At 38.5% G+C, this 26,367-nt stretch overlaps 1 pseudogene; it reads left to right on the forward strand.

The window, feature by feature from the left end:
- The first annotated feature begins 6,294 nt into the window (after positions 1-6,294).
- LOC149263094 (uncharacterized) overlaps positions 6,295-26,367 on the forward strand; it is a 68,652-nt pseudogene continuing 48,579 nt past the window's right edge.

Raw genomic sequence — 26,367 nt, forward strand, 5'->3', positions numbered from 1 at the left:
TATGTGAACCATGATCTGGAGTTGAGGGATGGATGAATGAACTTATGATGATATGGATGGGATGGTAGACGAAGATGATGATAGAACCTCACTCTAAGATTCTACTAGTGTTTTCCTAGCTTTCTTACGACTTGGTAAAGGAAACTCAACTGGTGGGATTCCTAATTTTTCGCTTTGTGCTCTAGTCAGTTGTTGAGTCGGGGTCAAATGAGAAGTGACACTACCTTGGGAAAACTTAGATTCTTCTTGAGATAAATAAATTCCCTGTAACTTATGAATTAAAGTTTGTAACTCAGGAGGATCTGAAGAAGAATGATTTGGCTTTCTTGGGATTTCAGTAATGTGCTCTGTATTTTTCTTTTCAACTTCTGGTTCAGTGATGGAAGATTTGGAACATGAACAAGAAGTTGAGGGTGTTGGTGAGGGAGTTTTACTCTTATAATGGCATGAAGATGTAGATTTACTTTCCATTCACAGTCAGGCCCTCCTTCTAGCGCCAAATATGTTGAAGGCTCAAAAAATCGAGTCTACAACAAGGGGGATAACCACTCGATCCAGACCTTAAAGCAGCTCCTTTTCTGTTTGGAATAGTGGCTCCGACTGGGGATGATGGGACCATTTTCCCAATCTGTTTATGATGTGTTACTAACGGGAATATGTTTTTCTTTTTTGGGGTTTTATAGGGTGAATGCTTGTTCTAAATCTAATCTACATTTTAACTATAATATGGAATCTATTATAATGAAAGAAAACACTTAACTTTAAACTATCCTGAGAATGATGTCTCACTTATGCAATCTAAAATAATTTCTAACAGCAATTGATAATGAAAATCATTCAATCACCACGAGAAAAGAATCCATTAAAAATGATTGTTTCGTATAAAAAGTTAGCCGAAACAATTATGAGAAACATATCACATAAGATTTATTCATATACTCAGCATAAAAGGTAAGTTATCACCATACAGAAGTGCAGTAATGATAACTAAACATTCAGACTTTCATATATCAATAACACAAAATAATTTATTGCTTGGCACATAAGTAAAAAGTACCAGGACATAAAATTACCATTGGTAATAAGTTCTACTCATGTGCTGCAACAATATAGATTTATCTTCAAATCACTCAACATCCACTAAGAGTACAAAAGTGAATTTCAGTAGCAAACATCAAACTCATATAAAAATTAATCTTGTTCCATTCATTTTATCAAAACCTCCTCAGTGGGGGGGGGGGGGGGGGGGCACTGCACATTCTGAAGAATTGTTTTTGATAAAACTCTCGACCCCTCTCTAAATGCTTGAGAGGGGTTTAAATACTACTCTAATGAAATCTAAAAATAAATATTACAAAAATAGATGAGGAGGTTTAAACCACCTGCCTCATTTTAAGAAAAAATGAACTAAAACAAAACTAAATTGTATCTATGATAAATCCTGTATCTGATCCTTTAGATTGCAAATATCCAGCATCGGTTTCAAGAGCATCAGTTGGCCGACTTCAACTCTTAACTATCCTGCAAATACGGCATTAGCTAGCGTTGGCACTATCTTCTCAGCAGAGGTTATGAGGCATTTCAAGGTCATCCATTGGCTATGTGTCTTTACCAGGTACTGCCAGTATGTGTCCCAATTTAACTTATTTACATATTTGCCTCTGCCTTTTCCTCTGCTGTTTGTTTCCACTTTGTTTAAATTTGTTGTGCCTTTGGGAGGAAGCTCGGGGTAGTCTTTGATATTAAATTGGCCTTGTGAAAATTTTCATTTATGCACTCAAAAACACTGTTTGTTGTTGTCGCTGCCTCTTCCATCGCCTGTTCTGCTTCTTTAAGATGGGAATCCCATTTCGCAAATAACATTTCTTTTTGCGATTTGTCGATTATGGGAAATTCATCTCTTTTCCCTTCTTCTAATCTTTTCCAGTTCAAGAAGTCTGAAACCTTCTTATAAAGGGAATCATAATCAAGTCGTAAATCTACAACTTGATTTGTAATATTATCACTCGTTTCACAATGGGAATTCCATTGTGAGATCTTCTGGCAAAGTATTTCTACCTGTTGCAGAGCTCAACATTAAGAGTGAGTGCTTCTATGATAAATTCCCCAATTTTGGGATTCTCCTTATGCAGTTCTATCATAGCTTTTAATTGTTCTTCTTTATTGGCCAAACTGCTTTGATGATTCAATTGCATCTGCTGGAAGTCTTGTTGGAGTTTTATTAGCTGTGTTTCAAGGACAAAACCTGCTGGTTAGGCTTTTCAGTAGATTGAGTTGTGTCTTTAATTGACCCTTCACTTCTGTTGTGTTCACTCTTGGACTGATCATTAGACTTTTCAGCTGATTCTTTTCGGAATTTGATTTAGACTTCTCTTCTTTTGAATTACCACTTATGCTAACACTAGGAGTAGGCTCCCTTATTGGTTCAATGAGAAATTGGTCCAAAGGGACCTTTTTTCACCTCTATTTTATGTAATTGTCAAAATTTTGAAGTTCTTCTTGGTTAAACTAAATTTGTGCCATATGTAGAACCTCTCTAAAAGTGTTCTTCTACAGAAATACATTGTCAAAGGGATCTTCTTCATTGGTAAACGCTTTTATTTTAACCGTTGTAGTAAAATTACTTACAACACCAAAGGGATCATACTGCCTCCCCGAGAACTTTGGGAGCTGTAAACTTAGCATATTATCAACTTCTTTAAAAGCATGACCTTAGTCAAATAATGCAAAAGCTCCACATATTATAGGAAATTGAGGCCAAATGGCCTTTTTAGAATCTTTCAGTACTTTTCTCATTCCCCCAACGCCACAGGTATGGTAGGATATTACCCTAGCCATTAGTTTATCGGGGACATAAAAAGGAAACACATGGGGTGAAGCAATGTTGCCAAACACCCTGATCTATGTGAACAACTCCTCTCCAAACCACCTTCCTACAAGGAGAATGTCAACTTCAGCCTTTGGGGAAAATCTTGGGGCGTCTTTATTGTAAAGCATTTTATGAATAGGGAGCATAACTCCATGACAAATTTTGTAGAAATGTGGGATGAAATTGGATTCCCGCAATACTTTGTGATAAACCTGAATGGGAAAAGGATTTTATACCGTCCACTTCCATCCCATAATAGGAAAATCACAAAAAAAAACAAGCGGCGTCCATGACATAGGCACTAAAAAATAATGGAGGATAAACCCTTGAAGTAAAACTTCTTTTAGTTCGATATCCTAAAATAGCAGAGGCTAAATTATCTGAGAAAATTTGGGTCCAATCCATTATGGTGGCATTGGTAGCCGCATCCAATAGAGGTAATCGCTCTGATGAAAGCTTATTGATGTCTAGTCTTCCAATTAGTCTACACAACATTGTAGTGGAAAAACAGTAAGGAGAAGAAAGAGAGTCAGTGGTGTACATACCATTTTTATCCTTCTTTAATATTTCCTCGTTGTTCGACCAGTGCTTTGTAAATTCTACTAAGTCTTGGTTCTCCTTAGCAGTAGCTAGCTTGGGGTTTTGGAAAGTGATACATGCATCTCAGATTATGTGGGGCAAATGACCCCATGACTAGTTGATTGGTCGTCTTGAACTCTCTATCAGATATGTCTACATGATCTACAATCCATTTCACCATATCCATGTAGGGGAGTATCTTCGGCCTTGCAGTAATACGGTGTAGGAACGAGCATGAAAGCTCCATTAGGGATGCTTCAAAAGAGTCACGTCGATCTACTGTAACTGTAACCTTCATAAATCTCAAGTTTTTCTCTTCTAATAATCTGTACATGGCTTCTTAGGTAGATATCCCTGCATCCCTAGTACAAGTGGTGTCTGTGAATAATGGAGTCATTTCTGTTTTCTCAGATGCAGGTGTTTTTCCTTTCTTTCCCATATCGTTGAGTATTACACTCTGCATACTCTTCCTGAAAATTGCAAGCAGGGAGCAAAGATATGATAAGGATGATAATGAATGCAAGAAATATGAATAGAAAGACAAAAATAAGGTGACGGGAAAGCTTTAATTCTAAAATCATATCAAAGATATCACCTTGCATCAAATGGTCCTTTACCCTGATCCGAATCATTTTTTAATAAATGACCACTAGCGAACCATTAAGTTAAAATTTAATGTTCATAACTTTGCATCGAACGATGGAAAGTACTGTCATAGAACTCTGAGCCCTTAGATCTGCGATAAAAGCGATTTTGCGATTTGCTTCGCAATATCGCAGATTGCAATATCGCAAATCCTTTTATCGTTAGAAACCATTCTTTCGTTGGGTGACTACGATATGTGATTTGCGAGAGGCTTATCGTATTTCGCAATATTTGGGCATTTTACATAAAGTAGCATCATGGATTTTGGAATTTGCGATGCGATAAGGTTGTAAGACTTTGTGATCTCGCATTCTCACGGATCGCATTTTCGAGGAGTTACTTTTATAAGAGATGCCCGTTGTGATCTTTTGCGATGCGATAATATCATTTAAAAGCAGGTTTTTTAAAGCTTTTCTTAATATTCGAGACTTTCTACTTATAAAGCTTTTCTTAGGTCTTGTGGTCATATAGCGCTTTTTATAAGGTAACTCATAGTTTGTGATGTTTCATGCGCTTGGAGTATAAAAAGGTAAATTTACATGTTTTAGCAAGTCCTATTTTGATATCTTCTTTTATTCTAAAAACAAAAGGCAAAATTAAATGCTAAGATTTGATTTTTTGGAAGGTTCCCCATTTATTAATGTTATTGCTAACACTAATAGAAAGGGGGGTTGTTGATGGTCACAACACTTTGTTAAGGAAGTGGCTTGAGCAAAAAACTTGAAGACAATGAAACAATAAAATGACATATGACAACTTTCTATGACAAACATCTTGAATTGTGATAGTTGTGATATGATTGTATTTGTAGTAGTGATGTTGGTGACTTCAATTGAGATTTGTATGAATGAATACATGCATAATTTAACCCTTGATTTTGCCAGCAAAAACCTTGAAATAAAATAACCTTGATGATGACAAAACTGTGATAGAGACAAAAATAACTAAGAACATTGTATAACCAATGAAAGACCGTGAAGCAACTCAATTATGACAGAGACCTAGATACTTGACCAACACTTACAAATAATTGCTACTGCATAATTGTCATTATCTGTAATTGTACCTTGATAACAATGGCATAAAGTAATGTTTTGTAATGAAAGTGAACATAACACTAACAACTGATATGATTGAAAAGGTAGCATGATAATACTTCTACAGTGTCTCCATCTATTTGAGAATGAGTGAAACATGACAACAATGATCTTAATGTAGTATCAATGACCATTGTGATGACATATTTTGTGGCATAACAATGACATTGTGACTAAGGCTCTAATTCGCACCAGTAATCTCATTAACAGTAAACATTTAAACAAATATATGTGAGCGCTAGGGACCCCTCTTCCATATGAAGCGTTTGTGAGATGTATGGAAGTGATATCATGTTTTGAATATTATGAACAGTTAGAGTAGGAGTAACAATGAAAAGAGCCAGTGCAGTAGTAGCAGCAAGAGGTATGGCAGTAGATAAAGGTAGCAAAAGTAGCAGTAGATAGTGGCATTGAATCTAAGTATTTGGTGACAGTAGTGGTGCAGCAGAAGGAGAGGTAGCAGTTGAAGGATTGAAGTAAAGAGTGTGGAAGTAGCAATATAAGCAAAGTGTGGAGAGTGTTGAAGTGGAGAGTAGGTGCAACAACAAAAAATATGGACTCGGAGCAACAAAAGAGGTAGATTAGTTACAACAGTATAGTTAAAGTAGATAAAAGTAGTGGATAGTTTCAGTGTGGTAGCAGTCAAAGCAGAGGCAACAGTTGAAGTAGATGTGACAATGGGATCAAAAGAAACATGTGTTTGTAACAGTAATAATTGACTCATTTTAACCAGACCATTATCCCTAGTACAGGAGCCCAACCATAAGGGAGATTTTCTTCCTTTCGGATTACTGGAAAAACTCTTGGGAGTGTTCCACTTCCTTCTAGGTCTTCTTTGTGAAGTATTGTATGTACATTTTACACTACATAATACAATTCTTGTTAAAGCCAAATCCCTTATGTATTGGTCTTCATGTGATATGTTTTATGGTTTTATGATAATGATCTAAACTGTCTTTAAGAATTAACCCATTGTGAAAATATTATAGGAAATATTGATTCACCCCCCTCTTAGTATTTTCAACAATTCTTATCAGAGCAGGTCCTTCAGTAGAGGCCTAATAGCTTGAATTAAGATCCATAGCATATAGTATTTTTAACAAGATGGATGATGATTCTAAAGAAGATATCAAGACATTCAAAGGGAAGGTTCGAATTCTAACACGTGACAGGGAGAGGTCTAGAGCCATGTATGATGTCCTTCACAATGATCATGAAAAACAGAAGGTTGAAAAGAAGAAGATTAATGATAGTGAGTTTTTTAATTATGCTGACAATATCTGGCTTGAAGCTCAAATCAATAAGATGTAATCATTTGAAAAGGGTAAGGAACTTGAAGAAGCCAAGAAGGAAGTTGAGGATATCAAAAGAAAACTACTAGAGGAAAATGATAGGGAAATAACCTTGACAAACCAGCTCATGGAAAAGGAAAAGGAAAAGCCAAACAAATGGAACAAGTAGAATAACGAAAATAAAATCACCTCTTTAAAGAGGGAACTTGAATTAGCCAAATGGGTTTAGGATGTCTTAAAATGTTAGACAAAGCCGAAGGAAGAAGATTGCATAAACCATGAGGAGGAAATCGTCAGCTTGAGAACCAAAGTAAACAACCTGAATTACAAACTCAGAAGTTCATAGGTCTTGGAAGGCATTATCAATTTCTAGAGATCACCATTCAACAAGACAGGTCTTGGATATATTGGTGAGTCCTCACATTCCAATGATGAAGAGCAACCACATATCAAAGAATATGAAGAGAAACCACAGGAAGAGAACCCTCATCCCAATGATGAAGAAACACCACATGAAGAGAAGCCTCATCCAAATAATGAAGAACAACCACAAGAAGAGAAGAAGTCTTATGTACTATTCAAAAAATGAATAACAAACACTTGTCAAGAAGTCTTATCCCAAGATTGGAGAGAAGCCAAAAGTCAAGGTCCTACACAAATCAACCAACACACATAACTGGAATACCAATGTTTCAAATTAAGATGATGCATTCTGGACACCAACTCAGGATAGAGCATTCAAGAGTGGAGAGCCACAAAAGCATATTCAGGGATGAGACACCTTCAGAAGATCTTCACCCCATACACCCAAGTATGTAGAGACATTTCATGGTTATTGTTACACATGTTCTAACTATGGACAGGACTCGATATTGTAGGGGATATAGCAGGAGTATTGACAAATTGTTTTATCAAAGACCTTGGAGCAAATTTTCTGGAAGATGAGATAGAATCCCAGACACCTATAACAACAGGAACTACAACTTTTTTACTCCATTATTAAGATCAAATGTAGAGTGTTATTTGTGCCATAATCTTGGCCATTTTGCACAAGATTGCAAAAGTGGATTGAAGTGGACCCCATAGATGCAGAAAGGAGGGAATGCAGAATGTTATTTATGCCACAACATTAGTCATTTGGCAAAAGATTGCATAAGCGATTTGACATGGACCACACATAATCATGAAGGCAGTATGTCATTCACTAGGGAAGAAGACAAGACGAGTAGAGTCTGGAAGAGAAAGTAGGTATTTCCATCACCTCTCACATGATTGGTAGATGCATAAAGATAGGGGGAGTTTGTAGAAGCATATTGTTCAGAGGGAACATCAGTGCATGATTTGATGTAGAAGGAAAGCATGTTGACAAGCGCAATTTATGCAAATGTATGTGGCACAAGTCTATAATTGGCAGACAACTAACATGGATAGAATAGCAACATAGATATGTCAAACTCATAATAGGTTTAGGGAGAGAAGAACAATTTAAATATTACAGGTCTAGAGGATCAAGCATATTATCAAGGGGAGCTTGTAGAGATGATGCAAAGAGCATGTTGTCAGGAGGAGCGATATCATTTGATGTGTTAGTCACCCATTTCCATTGATTTCAAAGGGGGAGAGAAACTTGGAGGACTACAAGGATAGAGAGAGATGAAGGATGCAACATAACTTGTAGGTTTGGTGTGTTGAAATCAACGACAAAGGGAGATAGTGTTGAATAGGTTGTCATTGATGTCAAAGTGGGAGAAATTGTAGGATGATTGAGTAGGTTTGCAACAGGTCATTGATGTCAAAGAAAGAGTAGGTGCATGTATTAGGTAAATGAGAGGTTGCAGGAAAAAAACCATAGCCCTAAGGTTTGAGTTCCTTGGACGATAAAGAGATCCCATCTTTTGTTGGCATTTTTGGAGTAGAAAATCAGTGTGCTTTCCTTAGAGACAGTTTCCATTGGATTCTCTTCGTCTTACTTATTCCGATGGCATGCTGAGCATTTTGTGGGTCCTCACAATTTGAGAGAAGTTTCCAATAAAAGTTAAAGCCTCGGCCAATGGTCCTAAATCTCCAAGGACTGATGATGTGGCAATAATCAATTATGGATGATAAGGCATCACATTGTTTATATGGTATATTATGTATAATGACATTAAATTATGATGTTGCAGGGTAAGGTTAATGAGGGAGTTTCTTCATTAGATTAATTTTTAGAGCTAAGCAAAAGAATCAATATTTTTATCCAACCCCCATACTTGGTCAATAACCCCAAAAAGGTGTTGTGGTAAGCTTATTAAATAAAATAAGAAAAAAAATTAAAATTGAACTTTTAAATCCAAAACCCTAGTTAACTTTATATTTTTGGGCGCTCAATCCAAATGTCGACTCTCTAGAGACATCTATTCGGTTCGTATGAAGTCTATATAAACCAATGATGTATGCCAAGCAAGACACAAAAAATTAACTGTGTTTTATAATGTGCGGCAAGGAAGGTGTCGAAGGTTATTTGGTTAGTAATATTTATTTTGGGTTCCTAACATTTGTTTATCTCGTTGGCTCCATCCAATAAACTTTGTGCGGCCAACATGTCCTCAAAAATCGAACGCATGTTATTGAAGCATAGAAGTATTTCTGTGGCAAGAAGCAAGCCAACGAATTCATGATCTGCCTAAATTATGAAAAGGTGGATCTCTTGCACCATGAGCTAACAAAAATTCGCTGCGATCCTTCATCAAATCCCTTTTAATTTCCTAAAGCCAGAACTTCTTGTTCTTTCTCTGTGGCTGAGTGAAGTTTCTTTTTCAGATAGCTTTGTGACTCCTAAAGGGTTTCATTGACGAATATAGGTCATTTACAGAAGATTGACGGTATTATGAAATTCTTAGCCAGGTGTTCTGAAATCCGCAAATAGGAAATTTTTCGTCTTGTTTTCTATTTAAGGGTTTCATTTATCAAGTCTTTTCAGATAGCCCTCACGTTTTTTACCTATTCTCTACGTCCATCAAAATGCAACATCAGAAGTTAAAAGTCTGAAGATATTTTTCCGCTAAGAGACAAAGTATGATTCGTATGCCTATCATAATAAGGCTCTAAACTTATTTGTGTGACAATCATTCTCTTGACCGGTTCGAATGACTGGAATATTTCTGTAATTTCAATCTGACCTCAAGGAAGTCGATTACAGAAACGGGTTCTTGAAAATCTCACTATTTTATTTGGGTCTCATGAAAGCCAAACACATCACTAATTAAAATCTTGTGGCCAGGTTAGCCACAAAGGAGATGAAGTTTGAACGCTAAAAGTTTGGATTTGTTTTAGCATCCTTTTAACTTAGTCATGAGGGTTTCAAAATCATGTGCTATTCTATTATATATAACTCATGGAGTGGCTGGAATTTAATGCATGCAGTGCCTGGAATTTGAAATCCCTTGAGATGCACAGAGAGATTTCTATCCACCAGCAGATAATGTGTCTAATGGGCTCGATGTATTAAAATTGATGAACAAAGCTCTCTATCATTAGAAAGCCAGGTAGAAGCATGAAGTGGTCTGAAAAGTAAGACTGTTTGTTCACTGGAAGGGTTCTCGTAATCATCTTGCATCTGAATTTGAACTGGTGCAATACATGGATTTTTGAATAATGACAGATCTGTAGACTGAACCTCAGATGGAGGATTATGATTGAGTGAAATTCAGTAGCATGTACACACAAGAACATTTGTGGTAGAGCGTACTGCTTACCGGTTGCAGGAAGGAGCATGATTGGAGCTGCATTTTGCACAGTGCATGACCCGTGCATTTGACTAAGATCTGGCACCTTGAAACATAACTACAACTTCAAGGATTGATCATGAAAAAAGTCGTTAAATAATGATGATTTGGCTGTAAGCATGTATGGTTGCAATAATTATCAATGAAGGTTGGATGAACCATTTGATGAACAAAAGAGAGTTGTAGCGTCTATCCTTGTTTGTATTCAGTATAACAGTATTGTTGGGTTGAGATTTGATATGACTTTGTTAAGGCAGTGGTTGAACAAAAAACTTGAAGATAGTGAAACTAGTATAAGCTTGGATGCCTCAAAATTTCTTCACCATACCTAGAGGAATTTTCCATTCTCCACCAACCTTTCAAGAGCTTCCAGTAGAAAGCCATCTCCACTCTCAACCCTTAGCATTTTCCTGAGACCACCTCAACCAGGATCCAAAATCTAAGGTCAATCCAAATCTTAACCAAACAGGGAATCCACTACAGCATGGCTATCTATGAAATGGAATAGGAAATATTGGAAATCATTGTTAATCTAGGAAAATCTCATGCCAATGATAAGAAAATGACCAATAAACCAATGCATGAACCATGCATTCAAACCTCAACATGATAAAACACACATGTACATTGTTACCTACAAAAATCCTCTTATTGGTTATTTTTTTGATCTTCCTTTCGTGCTCCTTGCTCTCCTTTTTTGTTCCTCATTGTGTCCAAGTGTTGGCCAAGTTCTCTCCAAGTGATCTCCCCTTCTTGATGAAGTTTTCTCTATCCTTTTCCTAAAAGAGAATTCTTAGAATTTTGTCTGTCCAAATTATTTTCTTTTTATTTTTTCCTTCATTTTCCCTTGCATGCACATTCTTTTACTATTTTTCCTTTTCTTGTCTCTTCCTCTTCCCCCTTTGCTGAACTATAATTTATTTAATTTTATTTTATTTATTTTACATCTTTACTACATCTCCTTGCTAGCATCTAATAATCAATTGTGATTTATTGCCTTTTGCATCTTCCCAATGTCAATTTCCATAGCCAACAAATAATTAACTTTAAGTAATTCCCAATGTAATTCTTTTCCCCTCATTCAACATCGAATACATGTCCCATGACCATGGTTTGATTTATTTACATGGAAAATTAACCTAGGGATATTACATGAACTACCCCTCATTTTTCAATTCAAATTATAATGCACATTTTCAACCTTTGTATCCACCTATCACTTCACCCTGGTTTATGCCTACTCCCTGGTCTTATCCTCCCCAAAATGATGTTCTTCCTTTTTATACATACCACCCCCAACCTCCTCAATGGGGTAATCCACCCTTAGGACAGAGACCTAATGAAGCCCAACAACTTTCCCTAATGCCTTCTCCTCCACAAACATAATTATATCAAAATAATCATCCGAAAAACCTTAAATTCCTTCTCAACTAAACTTGACGCATAACAAGAAGCAGGCCCAAATAGTCTGTAGTGGAGAAACCTCTTATCAAAATTATTCTTTATAAATTCAAGAGATCAACCTTGGGTGTGGGAAGGTCCTTTTGAATTCTCTGCCACCTACTCTAATAAAAACTCTAGAAGAAGATAAGGAATATCCCAAGCCTCAAGTCAATAAACCTTCCAATTGTAAAAGGTTGACCACTCACAAAGAACACACCCCAAAATAAGTTGAACTTATGGGAGAATTAAAAAATGCATGTGTTAAGATTCCCTTCTTATAGGCCATCAAGGGAATTCCTATATACAATGAATTTATCAAATAGCAATGTTTTAAAACACCAATAAAGAGAGAAAGAGATGCCCCGACTATTAATGTCGCAAGGAAACAGGATCATCTTAATCTTTAGAAATTCATCATCCCAAAGTATTTAGATCTTAGAAGCCTAGTAGTATAAGTTCATATTAATGATATTGTAGTTCCTAACACTATCATTGACTTGGGACCTACAATAAATGTCATTGCCAAGGAGACTATGCTTAAGCTCAATCTCCAAGAATCCCTAATCAAGACCACTATATTACTACAACTTGTTGATAGATTTATAGTAGCACCTGAAGGCATCATTGAAGATGTCATGGTCCCCATCAATTCTCGGTAGTATCCCACATAATTCCTTATCCTTCAGTTGAAGACAAAGTTTAATGGATACCCTATTATCTTAGGAAGAATTTGGTTATCCCTTGTTGACGCCTACATCAACTGTAGGGATAATAATATGAATATCGCTAATGGGTAGTATAAATAAAATATTGTATTATATCCCCCTGATCAATGCCTCATTGAGCATGAATTTCCTTTCTGTCATCACCCTACCCTATTTGTACATTAGAGACAACCATCAGAAGTAAAAAATTAAATGAAGACAATATGATTGACAAATTTCTACAAAATAAATACCCTAATACCATGAATATTGATGGATTTAAATATGAATGTACAAGACAACCTGGATTTTCTCAAGATGGTTCATGTGAAGATCTAATATTTTTTTTTCTAGCCAAAATAATGTAAAAAACATAGAAATAAACCCCTCCGAAACATTAAAAATCAGCCCCTCTCTTTTTGCTAATCAAGAGGATAAATTTATCAATGTTTTCAGGAAGAATATTTATGCCTTTACATGGGATTACGAGGAAATGAAGGGAGTCCAATTTTTTGTGAGAAATCATCATATATACACCAAGTAAGTCCACGAACATTTTCTTTATCCACAAAGGTAAATGAACCCTACATTAAAAGACATTGTAAAAGAAGAATTGTAGAACATGTTAGATGTAGGATTCATTTATCCATTCTTGGATAGAAAATGGGTATCTCCCTTAGTTATTGTCCCTAAAAATAATGGAAAACAAAGAATCTATGTTGATTACAGAGATCTCAATAAAGCTACCAAAAGGGACCACTTTCCCTTGTCCTTTATTTACTAGGTTTTGGATGTTCTTTTAGGGAAAAGGCTCTTCACATTTTTGGATGGATTCTTTAGGTATAACCAAATCACACTTGAAGATCAACATAAAACCACTTTCATATGTCCATGGTGAACATTTTCTTACAAAGTTCTTCCATTTTGTTTGTGTAATGCCACTGCTACATTTTAGAGGGCTATATTGAGTATTTTTTTGGCCTTATACATGATTTAAGGTTGAAATATATATGGATGAAATTACAACCTATGGGGATGGTTTCGAGGAAGGTCTCTCCAACCTATGAAAATTTCTGAATAGATGTATAGAAATGAAATTGTCATAAGCCCTAAAAAGTTCCTTTTTTTAATGAATGAAGGGATTTTTTGTTGGAAATACTGAGAGGAGGGGTGAATCTGTATATCTTTACAATTGTTAAATTATGCCAGTTTAATATTATTAATAAATTATAACAAAACATGTATGGAAAGAAAATAAATTTATCAATAAGAATGATGAGCACTCTAATCATCTTACAAACAACAAGGCTCCAAGCTATACAATAAATTCTTCAAATTCTCCAAGGCTCCAGCCTTGGGTGAGGACTCCAATCCTCACTACAGATCTAAGATCCATCTTGGTTTGCTCGAGGAATCCAATCCTTAAATCTCAATCCAGGCTCCAACCTAGTTATTCACAAGGTTGCAACCTTGTGTGAGGAATCTAATCCTCTAGGGCTCCAACCCTCTCAATTCACTTCAATTCTTCAAGGTGACTTCAATGCTTCGTCAATACTTCCATAGACTTCTTCAAAAAGTGTTTAAGTATTTCTTCAACAATTCTACTACTCAACCAATTCCTTCTAAATAGCTCCAATATATACTTCATTAAATTCTTCAAATGGCCACTACAAATGCCCCTCTAGGGTACTTCAATATCTCGTTCAATTCATGGTTAGCTCCAACAAGGCCTTAATATTCATTGAATGTGTCTCCAAGGATTTTTAAGTTTGCACAAGGAATAATTCACATGTCTTGAATGATTGCTACAGTATTAGCTCCAAGTATACACAAGGATGTATGCTTCAACAAGGGACCTATATCATGCCAACAAGTCTTCAATAAGGTTTGCCTAATTATTCTTCTAGAATTTTCTTATCTTATGTCTCCATAACAATTTTTCTTCAAAAACTTCTTTAGGTTAGTATAAAGGTCATTCCAATAACACTTTTCAAGGTCCTCAATTCTATTCTAAAAATTACAAGAGGTTTGGTCCAAAAATATAAGTTTGGATTGGTGACAAAGACTCCAATGTCTCAAGCTACCCCAACAAGTCAATAAGTGTATTCACCAAGTAAACTCAAGTACTACTGAAACTAACTATTAACACAAAATATTTAGCTCCCTTCATGATTGTACACATGATTACATGTGTACAATCATGAATTACATATAACTCCATGAAGCCTCAGTCATAACAGACAAGACTTAGGGTCTTGTGCTCCATCCCGACCCGATCAATGTAAGAATCCTAACATGCGAATAAATGTGTTGAAGTCAAACATGCTAGAAAACTACCTGATTACCGGTCAATGATGAGGACTGTTAACAGACACAAGAGAAACCACCAATAATGACAATGGATCTCAAGGTACAACAGTAAAATCTATGAATGTGATAATGAAGCTGAGGTCAAACACTCATGGAATCACCAGATCAAAAGCCAATAATGAAGACATGTCATTAGATGCGAAGAACTAGACATTAAGGCATACCAGCTCTAAGGTATTGAAAGGGAGTTTCTAGCTCATCTTCCTAGATAATGAGCTGAAGTCTTCAGGAAGTGACCCATCAAAGGAGATCATCGACATGAAACAAGGAATAAAGTGGAATAATAGTCAGGACCATAATAATGACTCAAACAATGTATAGGTAGATAACTCCAGATTGGACTTCTCTTGAACATATTGGTAACATGACTCTGAATTGTGGCAGCATCTAAATTGACATAGGACTAAGGTCATGATGACAGTATGGAATAGTCAAATGAGAGGCAAAATGGATCACCCAAACTTGGGAGGACAAGTGACTGAGTGAGGATATCCCAAACCCGACACGAGAGCAGAAGAGTGTCATGTTCAAGAGTGACATGCTGCCTATATAAAGGATGTCTCATCTTCATTTCCCCCCCACTATTTCTGCCGAGTACCCCAAGTATTTTTATTACAGGCTTGAAGGGGATAGCATATGCTTGTCAAGTAAGTTCATTCCTTGAATGAATCCATCCTAGTAAGTTTTACGAGCCCCAAGAAAGAGAAGCTCGGTCTCATCATGGTGACGAGTCTTTCATCGTAAAGTTTTAACGAGGTCGACGTAAGAATAGCTCAGTATCTTTTTCATGTTTAGAGAGTTTGAAAAAGAGACGAAAAAGAAAACTCCATCATGTCCCTTTTCCTAATTTGTCCCTCGAATACGAAAATGTAGAAAACAATATCCAAGGAAACCTCTTGACCATGTCGACCAAGGTGTACCTTTTTCGTAAATAGTCAATCTCACCCCGAAAAGGGGTAAACGTATACTGAGGCGACGTTGATTCATTTACTTTAACGAGTTCAAAACGACAAGTACTCGACAATCTTGTCAGTTTTCAAAAGTAAAAAAAGAGCCGAAAGATGACTCCAGGGGGTTTCCTTTTTTCATTTATTTAATGAGTCTGAAAAATAGATAAAATAAAACTTGCTAGAATCGGTCAATAATGATCATTGTTCACATTGAATGCACTTGATACTGTACAAGAAACACACCCATCACTCATATCGAGAGAAAATATTAAAATATTATGAAAATATTGACAAAATGACTTTCAAAACTTATAAATAGGTAAAAGTAATTTCATTTTTTACCATTTGACCAAGCTGAGCTCTGAAAGTGCTTTTTTGTGCCCTAATTCTCTTGATTTTCTAGTGGCTTCTGAGGGAGATCTAGGGTACCATTTCATGAACTGCCTATGATAGGTAAGAGTCTCATTCCTACTTTTGAATTTTATTACTTTTTGATGCATTTTAATGGTGATTTTTATGCTAGAAAGGAGGATTTAAAAAATTTAGGGCACTGGACTCGTGATGGTCATCGTACTTGTGATGGTCGTGCTTGAGCCTCAAGGCTCATGCGATGCCATTGCACTGTTTGTAAAAATAGGCACGATGGCGCCTAGGGCGGTTTGAAAAAAAGGTAAAACTCTCTTTTAAGAAAAAATGATGATTTTGATCCATGAAAAAGGAATTATTAAGTGTTAAATGTTGTTTTGCAGGAGAATATGGTCTTGGAGTGGAAATAAAGAGGCCATGAGGCCAAAGACTTTCAAGCAGCTCAAGATCCTGAATGCATAAATGCTCTGAGGAATTGTGGGCTGCTAAAATTCTTTAGGACCACAGGGTTAAGGGCTCAGATGGAATTGTTGCCCTATCTGATCAGTTTGTGGGATGTAGATTGAGAGATATTCATCATAAAAGGCCAGGAACTAGAACTAGAGGAGATGGATATCTACTTCATCATGGGATTGTCCCGACGAGGGGAAGTAGTTCAACTCTTTGGATCTCACCAAGGAGGCGAGAGTACAAGGGGTTTAGTCTAGAGGTATTGTCCAAGTGCCAAAATAACCAATGGAGGTAAGGTGAATACAACGACAATAATGAACAACCTTGTTTTGAGAATGATTTTGTTCACTATGGCATGTGTATCCAGCACGCAATCCTTGCATGAGCCTTCAAAATCTCAATTCGAATATGCTATCACATGTTTGACCCCCACCGTCTTCAACTGGTGTGGAGGCCTCTTGGAAAACATGAAACGAAAATTGACCAAGGGGAAGCATGGAAACCTGAAACAATTCTGGTTCGATTCTATACTGATGACCTTATTTTTAGAGTGAGTGACCCTATTATGGTATCAGTGGGCAGAGGTACCAGATCCTACCCCCTGAGATCTGAGACTCGTGAGATGGATCTAGTTCATGCTTCGAGGAGGCATAGGTCAACATATGCATTATCCACCACAGTTCTTCTCTTGAATAGAATGCCAACTACTTGTGGTAGATGACTACGCTTATTCTAGCACAAATTTCATATGGGATCTAGATCTACTACCTCTACCACTAGGCGAATAGTGGACTGATGCAGGTCAAAACTTGTTTTTTGGATTTTTTCAAGTTTTATGATTTTTTTATAAAAGTGTAAACTGGCACTCAACTTGTGATAAATGTGCAAATGTGGGACCGGAGTGACCACCATGCATGTCGCCAATAGCATGGCGAGTTGCACAGTAGATAGTGGGTGTGACTACGAGGAAGGGGCACACCCCTTAGCTGAAATGGAGCATAATCTGGAGGCGATATGATCCAGGTGGATATTGGTGGCCACCTACAAATTCCACTTGGACCCCCACCATTGGTTCTTTCAATTTTTCAATTTCCTTAATTGTAGCACAATTTACTATTTTTAGTAGTTTTTTAGGTCCTAAACTTCTGGAGCTGTTTTGAGGCCCTAAATGACGTTTTTTTAAAATATACTGCTAGTAATTTATTGTCTAAAATCATCTTTTCTGTCATAGTCCTTGGAGATATCTTTCCAATGGGCCATCATGCACATCAAATAGAGATAACATGACCAAGTCGCGACCTCGGGAAGTTGGCTGTCCAACTCACTGCAATGGGATTCTTAAACTCTTGGTGTTACATCTCCTTGGGTTAGGTTTTTCAATGTTTAGGGTTTTCTCTTATTGTTCAATAATAAAAAGGCCCTTGAGCCTCAGTGTAAGGTAGTTTAGAGGCATGTAGCCGTCATATCTCTTCTCAGAGATAAGCTACCATCGCCTTAGCTAGTTTATTTCCATTCCTGTTTGTAAGCATATTTCAGTATTTTACATTAATGAAATGAAGTATTATTTCTGCTGCATCTCTATGTTTATGGTTATCTCTGTAATTTTTTGCATTCCTGTTTAAAACTAGATCAGTGGTATCATAGTGGTCTGCTTTTTATCTATGTTTTTCTTTGCATGTCCCCAATGAGGTCAGGATATAAGGAGTTAGGGCTTGAACTGGTTGAACCTTTGCAAGAACAACCTCTCAAATCCCGACGACCTCGCATGGCATATGAAAAGAAAGATGAGGAGGTAGGAGATCTTATCGAAATCTTACTTGAAGAAGCCCTCAAGTGACAAAGAAACACAATGATGGACAACTTTGCACAGATCCTTTAGCGGCCACCCAGGGGCGATGCATCGATTTCCAACAGCTACTCTGGAAACGCCAAGCCGTTTAAGGTACAAGTTAATTTTGAAATCCCCATATTCGAGGGTCAGATAGACACAGATGCCGTTGATAAATGGTTAAATCTACTAGAGGGTTATTTTTCTGTTCATGAATTTGCTAGTTAGGAAATGATTATTTTCGCTCTTCTCAAATCAGCCCCCCACATCAAGGATTGGTGGGAAACCTATTGCGAGCAGAAGGATTAAAGTACAGGCTCAGTATTTTCAGCCGCACCCACTTGGAATTCATTTTGGGATTCCATCAAGGAGTAGTACTACCCTGTTGGAAGCTATGAGGATCAATACATAAAGTGGACCATGCTGCGGCAGGGAAGGGACCAAGACGTGCCGAAGTTTACCAATATTTTCGATACCCTTCGCACAAAGTTGGGTATCAAGGATACAGAGTAGCATTTGGTACTCAAATACCACGGCTGCCTACACAAGTACATCCAGGAAGAAATAGAATTCCTAAACATCTCCTCGCTCAGCACGACATACCGATATGTCGTCAAGGTCGAGCAAAAGTTTAAACAAAAGAAACGGTACTTTGGATCCGCAAATCCAAAGCAAGGGAAAGGGGCCCCCAAACAGTAGAACAAAGGACAAAGCCAAGGCGGGGAGGCCCAAGACAACTCGCTAAAGCTGCAAGCAAAGAACAGTACCATGAAGCTGAAAAAGGACACACGAAAGTGGTGTGAGTTCCATAAGAGCTCCACTCACAACACAAGTGAGTGTTGGGCCAAGCAGTCACTAGTGGCCAAGCTAAAGGTTTCAGAATCAGATGCATTTTCTAACTCTGAGTTATAGCTCGACAAGGGGAATGACAAAGGGAAGCAGATTATCGATGCGGAGCCCAATGCTGCCATTGCCACCCTAAAGATCCAGAAGGAGGAACCTGAAGATTCAGAGGAGGTGTAGCGTCTCTTTAACTCCCAAATGTGGGTAAAGGGAACCCCGCTCCAGTTCATTGTCGATAGTGGGAGCCAAAATAACCTCATTTTGGTAGAGGTCGTGAAGCGACTAGGCTTACCGACCACAGCACATCCACAACCGTAAATCATCAGGTGGCTTCACCAAGGACGGGATCTTTGCGTGAGCCAGCACTATCGCCTTCCATACAACATCAAGCCCTTCACGGATGAGGTATTGTGTGACATTGCTCCCCTTGAAGTTTGTGATGTATTATTAGGACAACCATATTTGTGGAAGCGACATGCTGTGATAAGATACCAGAGGTAGCACCGCCTACCGCCATCTCTTTGGTTACTGCAAAGCAATGTAGTAAGCTCATTTCCAAAATCGGGAATATTTTTTTCTTGATGATACACCCTCAAGGAAAGAAGAAGATGGTCGCCACAACCTCTAGACAGGGCCCCTCCACACGACAACTACAAATGGACAAGGTTGTGGAGGAGTATGAGGACATCTTCACATCCCCTGCAGGGGTTCCTTTGCATTGTCAGGTCAAGCACTCCATCGATCTGACTCCAGGTGCACCACTTCCTAATGGACCAATCTATCGGTGCTCCATTCTAGAGAACGATGAAATCAAGAGGCAGATTCAAGAGTTTCTGCAAAAAGGTCACATCCGTCCAAGTTCATCGCCCTGTGGGAGCCGAATCGTGTTGGTACAAAAGAAGGATGGGAATTGGAGACTTTGTATTGGCTATTAGGTGCTGAACAAGATCATTGTCTGTAATAGGTACCCGATCCCACTGATTGATGACCTCCTTCATCAACTAAAGGGGGAAAAATATTTCAGCAAGATCGATTTGAAGTCCGGATATCACCAGGTACTAATCGAACCCTCCAATGTATGGAAGACTGCCTTCAAAGCTAAGGAGGGCATTTTTGAATGCTTGGTTATTCCTTTCGGATTGACAAATGCCCCTACAACCTTCATGAGGCTAATGGCTAACATCTTGCAACCATTCACCAACTCGTTTGTAGTGGTATACTTGGATGACGTCCTGATCTTCAACTAGAGTTGGGAAGAGCACATCCACCACATCCGACAGGTTCTCCAAACACTACGACAACACAAGTTATGTGACAATTTGGAGAAATGCACTTTTGGCATGACCTAGGCTCAGTATCTGGGATACATTATTGACGAATAGGGGGTGCATGTGGATCCAGCCAAGATCCAAGTCATTTGGGATTCTCCATCTCCAACCACTCTAATAGAGCTTCACAGCTTTCTAGGTCTTGCCAACTTCTACTGCAGGTTCGTTTTAGGATTTTCTCATATCACTTGGCCCTTGAGTCAAGTCACCAAGGGAGGAGCAAAAGAAAAATTCTTTTGGTTTGAATCTCAACAGAAGGCATTCACATAGTTGAAAGATCGCCTCTTCTCAGCACCAGTGCTCACATTACCAAACTTGCATCAACCATTTGAGGTCGAGACAAATGCCTCTGACTATGTTATTGGAGCAGTCCTTACTCAACATAGGCATCCAGTGGCATATCACAGTGAGACACTTTCAAACACAGTTCGGAAGTATCCCACTTATGACAAAGAAATGTATTCCAGTGTGCAAGCCTACCATCAATGGAAGAATTACATTCTAGAGAAGGAAACAATCATCCACACAGACCACCAACCTCTATAGTTCATACAAACACAAGGGAATTTGCAGAATGATCGCCATCAGAAATGGTCTGCCTACCTACAACAGTTCCATTTGAATATCAAGTATAAGAAGGGCAGAACCAATAATGTTGCACATTGCCTCAGTCAACCACAGATCATGGCGTTAACCACCGTGCTCAACTCTTATGGGCACGAGACTTCTGATTGGCCACTTCTCTACAAAAGCAACCCAAAATTTGGCCACATATACCAGACATTCTTGGAGGGTCAGCACGTTCCAGATTTTCACCTCCAAGGTGCCCTATTATGCCCTATTCTAGAGAACGATGAAATCAAGAGGCAGATTCAGGAGCTGCTGCAAAAAGGTCACATCCGTCCAAGTTCATCGCCCTGTGGGAGCCGAATCGTGTTGGTACAAAAGAAGGATGGGAATTGGAGATTTTGTATTGGCTATTAGGTGTTGAACAAGATCATTGTCTGTAATAGGTACCCGATCCCACTGATTGATGACCTCCTTCATCAACTAAAGGGGGAAAAATATTTCAGCAAGATCGATTTGAAGTTCGGATTTCACCAGGTACCAATTGAACCCTCCAATGTATGGAAGACTGCCTTCAAAGCTAAGGAGGGCATTTTTGAATGCTTGGTTATTCCTTTCGGATTGAAAAATGCCCCTGCAACCTTCATGAGGCTAATGGCTGACATCTTGCAACCATTCACCAACTCGTTTGTAGTAGTATACTTGGATGACGTCCTGATCTTCAACTAGAGTTGGGAAGAGCACCTCCACCACATCCGACAGGTTCTCCAAACACTACGACAACACAAGTTATGTGACAATTTGGAGAAATGCACTTTTGGCATGACCTAGGCTCAGTATCTGGGATACATTATTGATGAATAGGAGGTGCATGTGGATCCAGCCAAGATCCAAGTCATTTGGGATTCTCCATCTCCAACCACTCTAATAGAGCTTCACAGCTTTCTAGGTCTTGCCAACTTCTACCGCAGGTTCATGTTAGGATTTTCTCATATCACTTGGCCCTTGAGTCAAGTCACCAAGGGAGGAGCAAAAGCAAAATTCTTTTGGTTTGAATCTCAACGTAAGGCATTCACATAGTTGAAAGATCACCTCTTCTCAGCACCAGTGCTCACATTACCAAACTTGAAACAACCATTTGAGGTCTAGACAAATGCCTCTGACTATGTTATTGGGGCAGCCCTTAATCAACACAGGCATCCAGTGGCATATCACAGTGAGACACTTTCAAACACAGTTCGGAAGTATCCCACTTATGACAAAGAAATGTATTCCAGTGTGCAAGCCTACCATCAATGGAAGAATTACATTCTAGGGAAGGAAACAATCATCCACACAGACCACCAACCTCTATAGTTCATACAGAAACAAGGGAATTTGCAGAATGATCGCCATCAGAAATGGTCTTCCTACCTACAATAGTTCCATTTGAATATCAAGTATAAGAAGGGCAGCACCAATCATGTTGCACATTGCCTCAGTCGACCACAGATCATGGCGTTAACCACCGTGCTCAACTCTTATGGGCACGAGACTTCTGATTGGCCACTTCTCTACAAAAGCAACCCAAAGTTTGGCCACACATACCAGACACTCTTGGAGGGTCAGCACATTCCAGATTTTCACCTCCAAGATGCCCTATTATGCCACCTAGGTCACCTTTGTGTTCCTTCAAGCGAGCGTGCCAAGATGATTTGGGAAGCACACTATAGTCGGGTTGTTGGGAATTTCGGGGTCGAGAAAACGATGTCAGTACTGTAGAAGTATTTCTATTGGCCGAATCTGTGACAAGATGTCGGGAAGTACATCAGATCATGCACTGCCTATGCCATTGCCAAACCGACCATCAAGAAGCAAGGCCTCTATGCCTTGCTACCTACCCCTAGTCGACCTTGGGAATCCATCTACATGGATTACATGTTAGGCCTTCCTTCCACTAAGCATGGAAATGACTGTGTTTTTGTGGTCATCAATAGGTTCTTGAAGATGGCCATTATGGCAGCCTACAAGAAGAATATCATAGCAAAAGCCTGTGCTAAAATATACTTTGAACGAGTGTGGCTACACTTTGGGATCCCACAGTCTATCATCTCAGATCGAGATAGTAGGTTCCTTAGTACATTTTGGTCCAGTCTTTGGTCGATGCTAGACACCAAAATCACTAAGTCCACAACCTTCCATCCTCAAACTGATGGCTAGACAGAGTTTGTCAACAGGATGATTGTACACATTCTGTGCATGTACAACTCAAAGCATCCATGCACATGGGACGAGATCCTCCCGTATGTTCAGCACAGTTACAACCAGACTCTCCATAGCTCAACTGGACACAACCCTTTTCAAGTGGGCTTGGGATTCTAGCCACTATGTCCCATTGATGTGGCCATGCCATTCACAGCTACTCATGCAAATTTGACTCATGTCCAGTCCAAAATAGATAAGGCAAATAGCTTCATTGAGCACATCCAACATATTCACCCGCAGGTCCATGACATTCTAGAGAAATCAAATGCCAAGTACAAGTAATGACATGATCAACATCAAGTGCCACATAAGTATCAAGTGGGCGACAAAGTCTAGTTGCATTTACAAAAGCAATGCCTTACCGGAGCCTATCAAAAAGTAAGACCACTCTAATATGGTCCTTACATGATTACCAAGGCTATGGGAGACAATGCATTTGAGCTCATCTTTCCCCCATTCCTTGGCCTACACCTAGTTTTCATTGTGGACCGCCTTCGGCCATACTTTCCACCATTACTAGACACATCTGACATTGCAGAACAGTTCACACCCATAGAGTTAAATCCAGAGTTCATGGAAGAAGTTGCAACTGATCGGATCATGCACACACAGATCAAGCACACTCGCTAGCAGAATATCCAACTATATCGAGTTTTCAAGGCAGGGCAAGTGGCACACCAGAAACCAAGTTCAGCAGAAGTTCCCTCATCTCATGGAGGAACTCAACGCAATGGGGACCATTGCTTCCTAAGGGGGGAAGAATGATCCAGGTCCCACCATTTCTTCTTTTAGTTTTTCAATTTCCTTAATTGTAGCACAATTTACTATTTTTAACAGCTTTTCGGGTCCTAAACTTCCAGAGCCGTTTTGAGGCCCTAAACAATTTTTTTTTGGAAATCAACCACCAACGAAATTTTGTCAAAATTTTTCTTTTCCGTCATAGTGCTTGGAGATATCTTTCCAACAGGATATCATGCACGTCAAACGAAGATAAAATTACCAAGTCGCGACCCCGGGAAGTTGTTTGTCCAAATCACCCCAACAGGGCCCATAAACTCTTGGTGTTGCATCTCCTCAAGTTAGGGTTTTGGTTGTTTATGGTTTTCTCTTATTGTTCAATAATAAAAAGGCCCTTAAGCCTCATTGTAAGGCAGTTTAGAGGCATGTACCTGCCGCATCTCTTATCAAAGATAAGCTACCATAGTCCTAGCTGGTTTATTTTCATTCCTGCTTGTAAGCATATTTCAATATTTTACATTAATGAAATGAAGTATTATTTCTGTTGCATCTCTATGTTTATGGTTATCTCTCTAATTTGATCCAAATCATGATAAATCATGGAGTTCCAGAGTATGCCACTATTGATGATGTTCCATTGCATTGGCAGAGACACACTGTTGGAGTCTCTACAAGACTACATCGACTGCTAGTCCAAGCGATCAAGGAGGTCTTGTGCTATCATGGGCATTGTGTAGTTTGATAGTTTATCTATTATTTTACACATTTTGTAGGCTTTGAAAGCCAAGTGTCCCAGAACACTATATATACATATGCATGTTTATTTATACTTATGTGTTCATAACATGATTCAATTTTATAAATGACGCAAATGCCTAACAAGAACAAAATTCGCTAATGCATCTATTAATGTATTTAAATTACGCGGAGTATGTTGATATGTAACGTAATCAAAATTTCTTTCCAAAAATCTAACACGCCGATACATATGCAATATTTGTGGATTTCTCACTGAGTAATGATTGTTTAATTGTAACACAACAACCTGTGGATCCAACTTCACAATTAAATCCCTAATTCCAAGAGCAACTGCCTCGGACAAGAGTTCAATAATTGCACTATATTCAACAATATTATTGGTTGTTCGACCAAGGCAGATACCTTGAAAGTTAATCAGCACGCCATTAGGGTCATAGAGTACCCATGCTATAGAAGAGAGGTTTCGTGTGCTATGACAAACACCATCATAAAAATCAATGTAATGGCTTAACGACATCTGCAAACTGAGTAAAACATGGGGTAAGTAGAAAAATACATGTCTACAAAGAAAACAAATACACTAAAAATCAAAGGCGCACACTAATGAATTAACACACTAATGTACAAAAGTTATTACACAAATTTCATGCATAATACTTTTTGAGATACAACCCATTATGGGGCTGTGACAATGCATTTCCCTCATAATCACATAGCTCATAGGAACCTTTCTGTAAGACACGCTTGATGATGTAGGGCCCATGCCACATTGGTTCGAAATTACCTGCCCCAAATTTATCGTTGGCTGGATCATAAAGAAGGACCAAGTCGACTTCAACAAAAGTGCGAGGAGAAAGGTTTGGTCAAAATGAGCTTTGACTCATTTCTTTTGAGATTTGATGACCATTGTAGCAATGCAATGAGTCTCGTCAAGCCTTTCAAGATACAATAGTCGTTCCAATTCAGGTGAGGTATTCGAAAGAAGTTCGATAGCTAGCTTAAGCTATGGGATTTCGCATTCGATTGGTAGAGTTGCCTCTAAACCATATATCATCTAGAATGGAGTGAATCTGGTGGCCATCTTAGCATAAGTTTGGTAAGCCCAGAGAGCTAAGAATAGCATCAAATGCCAATATTTTCTATGCTTCCCAACTGCCTCAACTTAGCCATTGGCCTTTGGATAATGAGTTGAGCTATCATGTCAAAGGTCCAACTAAGCAGTCATCTCTGCCATCATGTGCTGACGAAAATGTGATCCATGGTCCGTCACGATAGCTTGCAGAACACCAAAACATGTTATGATGTGGTTAAAAAGGAACTGAGCAGCATTAATACTATTAGCATTGTATATAGGCATCACCTCGGCCCATTTATTAAAATAGTCGACAGCAAAGATGATATAACCATGTCCCCCGATCGAGTGAGGGTTACATGTCATGAAATCAATGCTCCATTTGTAAAATGGGCCAACGGTAATTACAGGATGTAGGGGTGCAGGTGGGGCATGCTGCTCGCAGTTGAAAATATGGAA

The sequence above is a fragment of the Pinus tabuliformis genome, chromosome 6 (genome assembly GCF_031772625.1).
Source record: "Pinus tabuliformis cultivar Carrire ecotype Pingquan chromosome 6, CPIR1, whole genome shotgun sequence".
Classification (NCBI taxonomy): Eukaryota; Viridiplantae; Streptophyta; class Pinopsida; order Pinales; family Pinaceae; genus Pinus; species Pinus tabuliformis.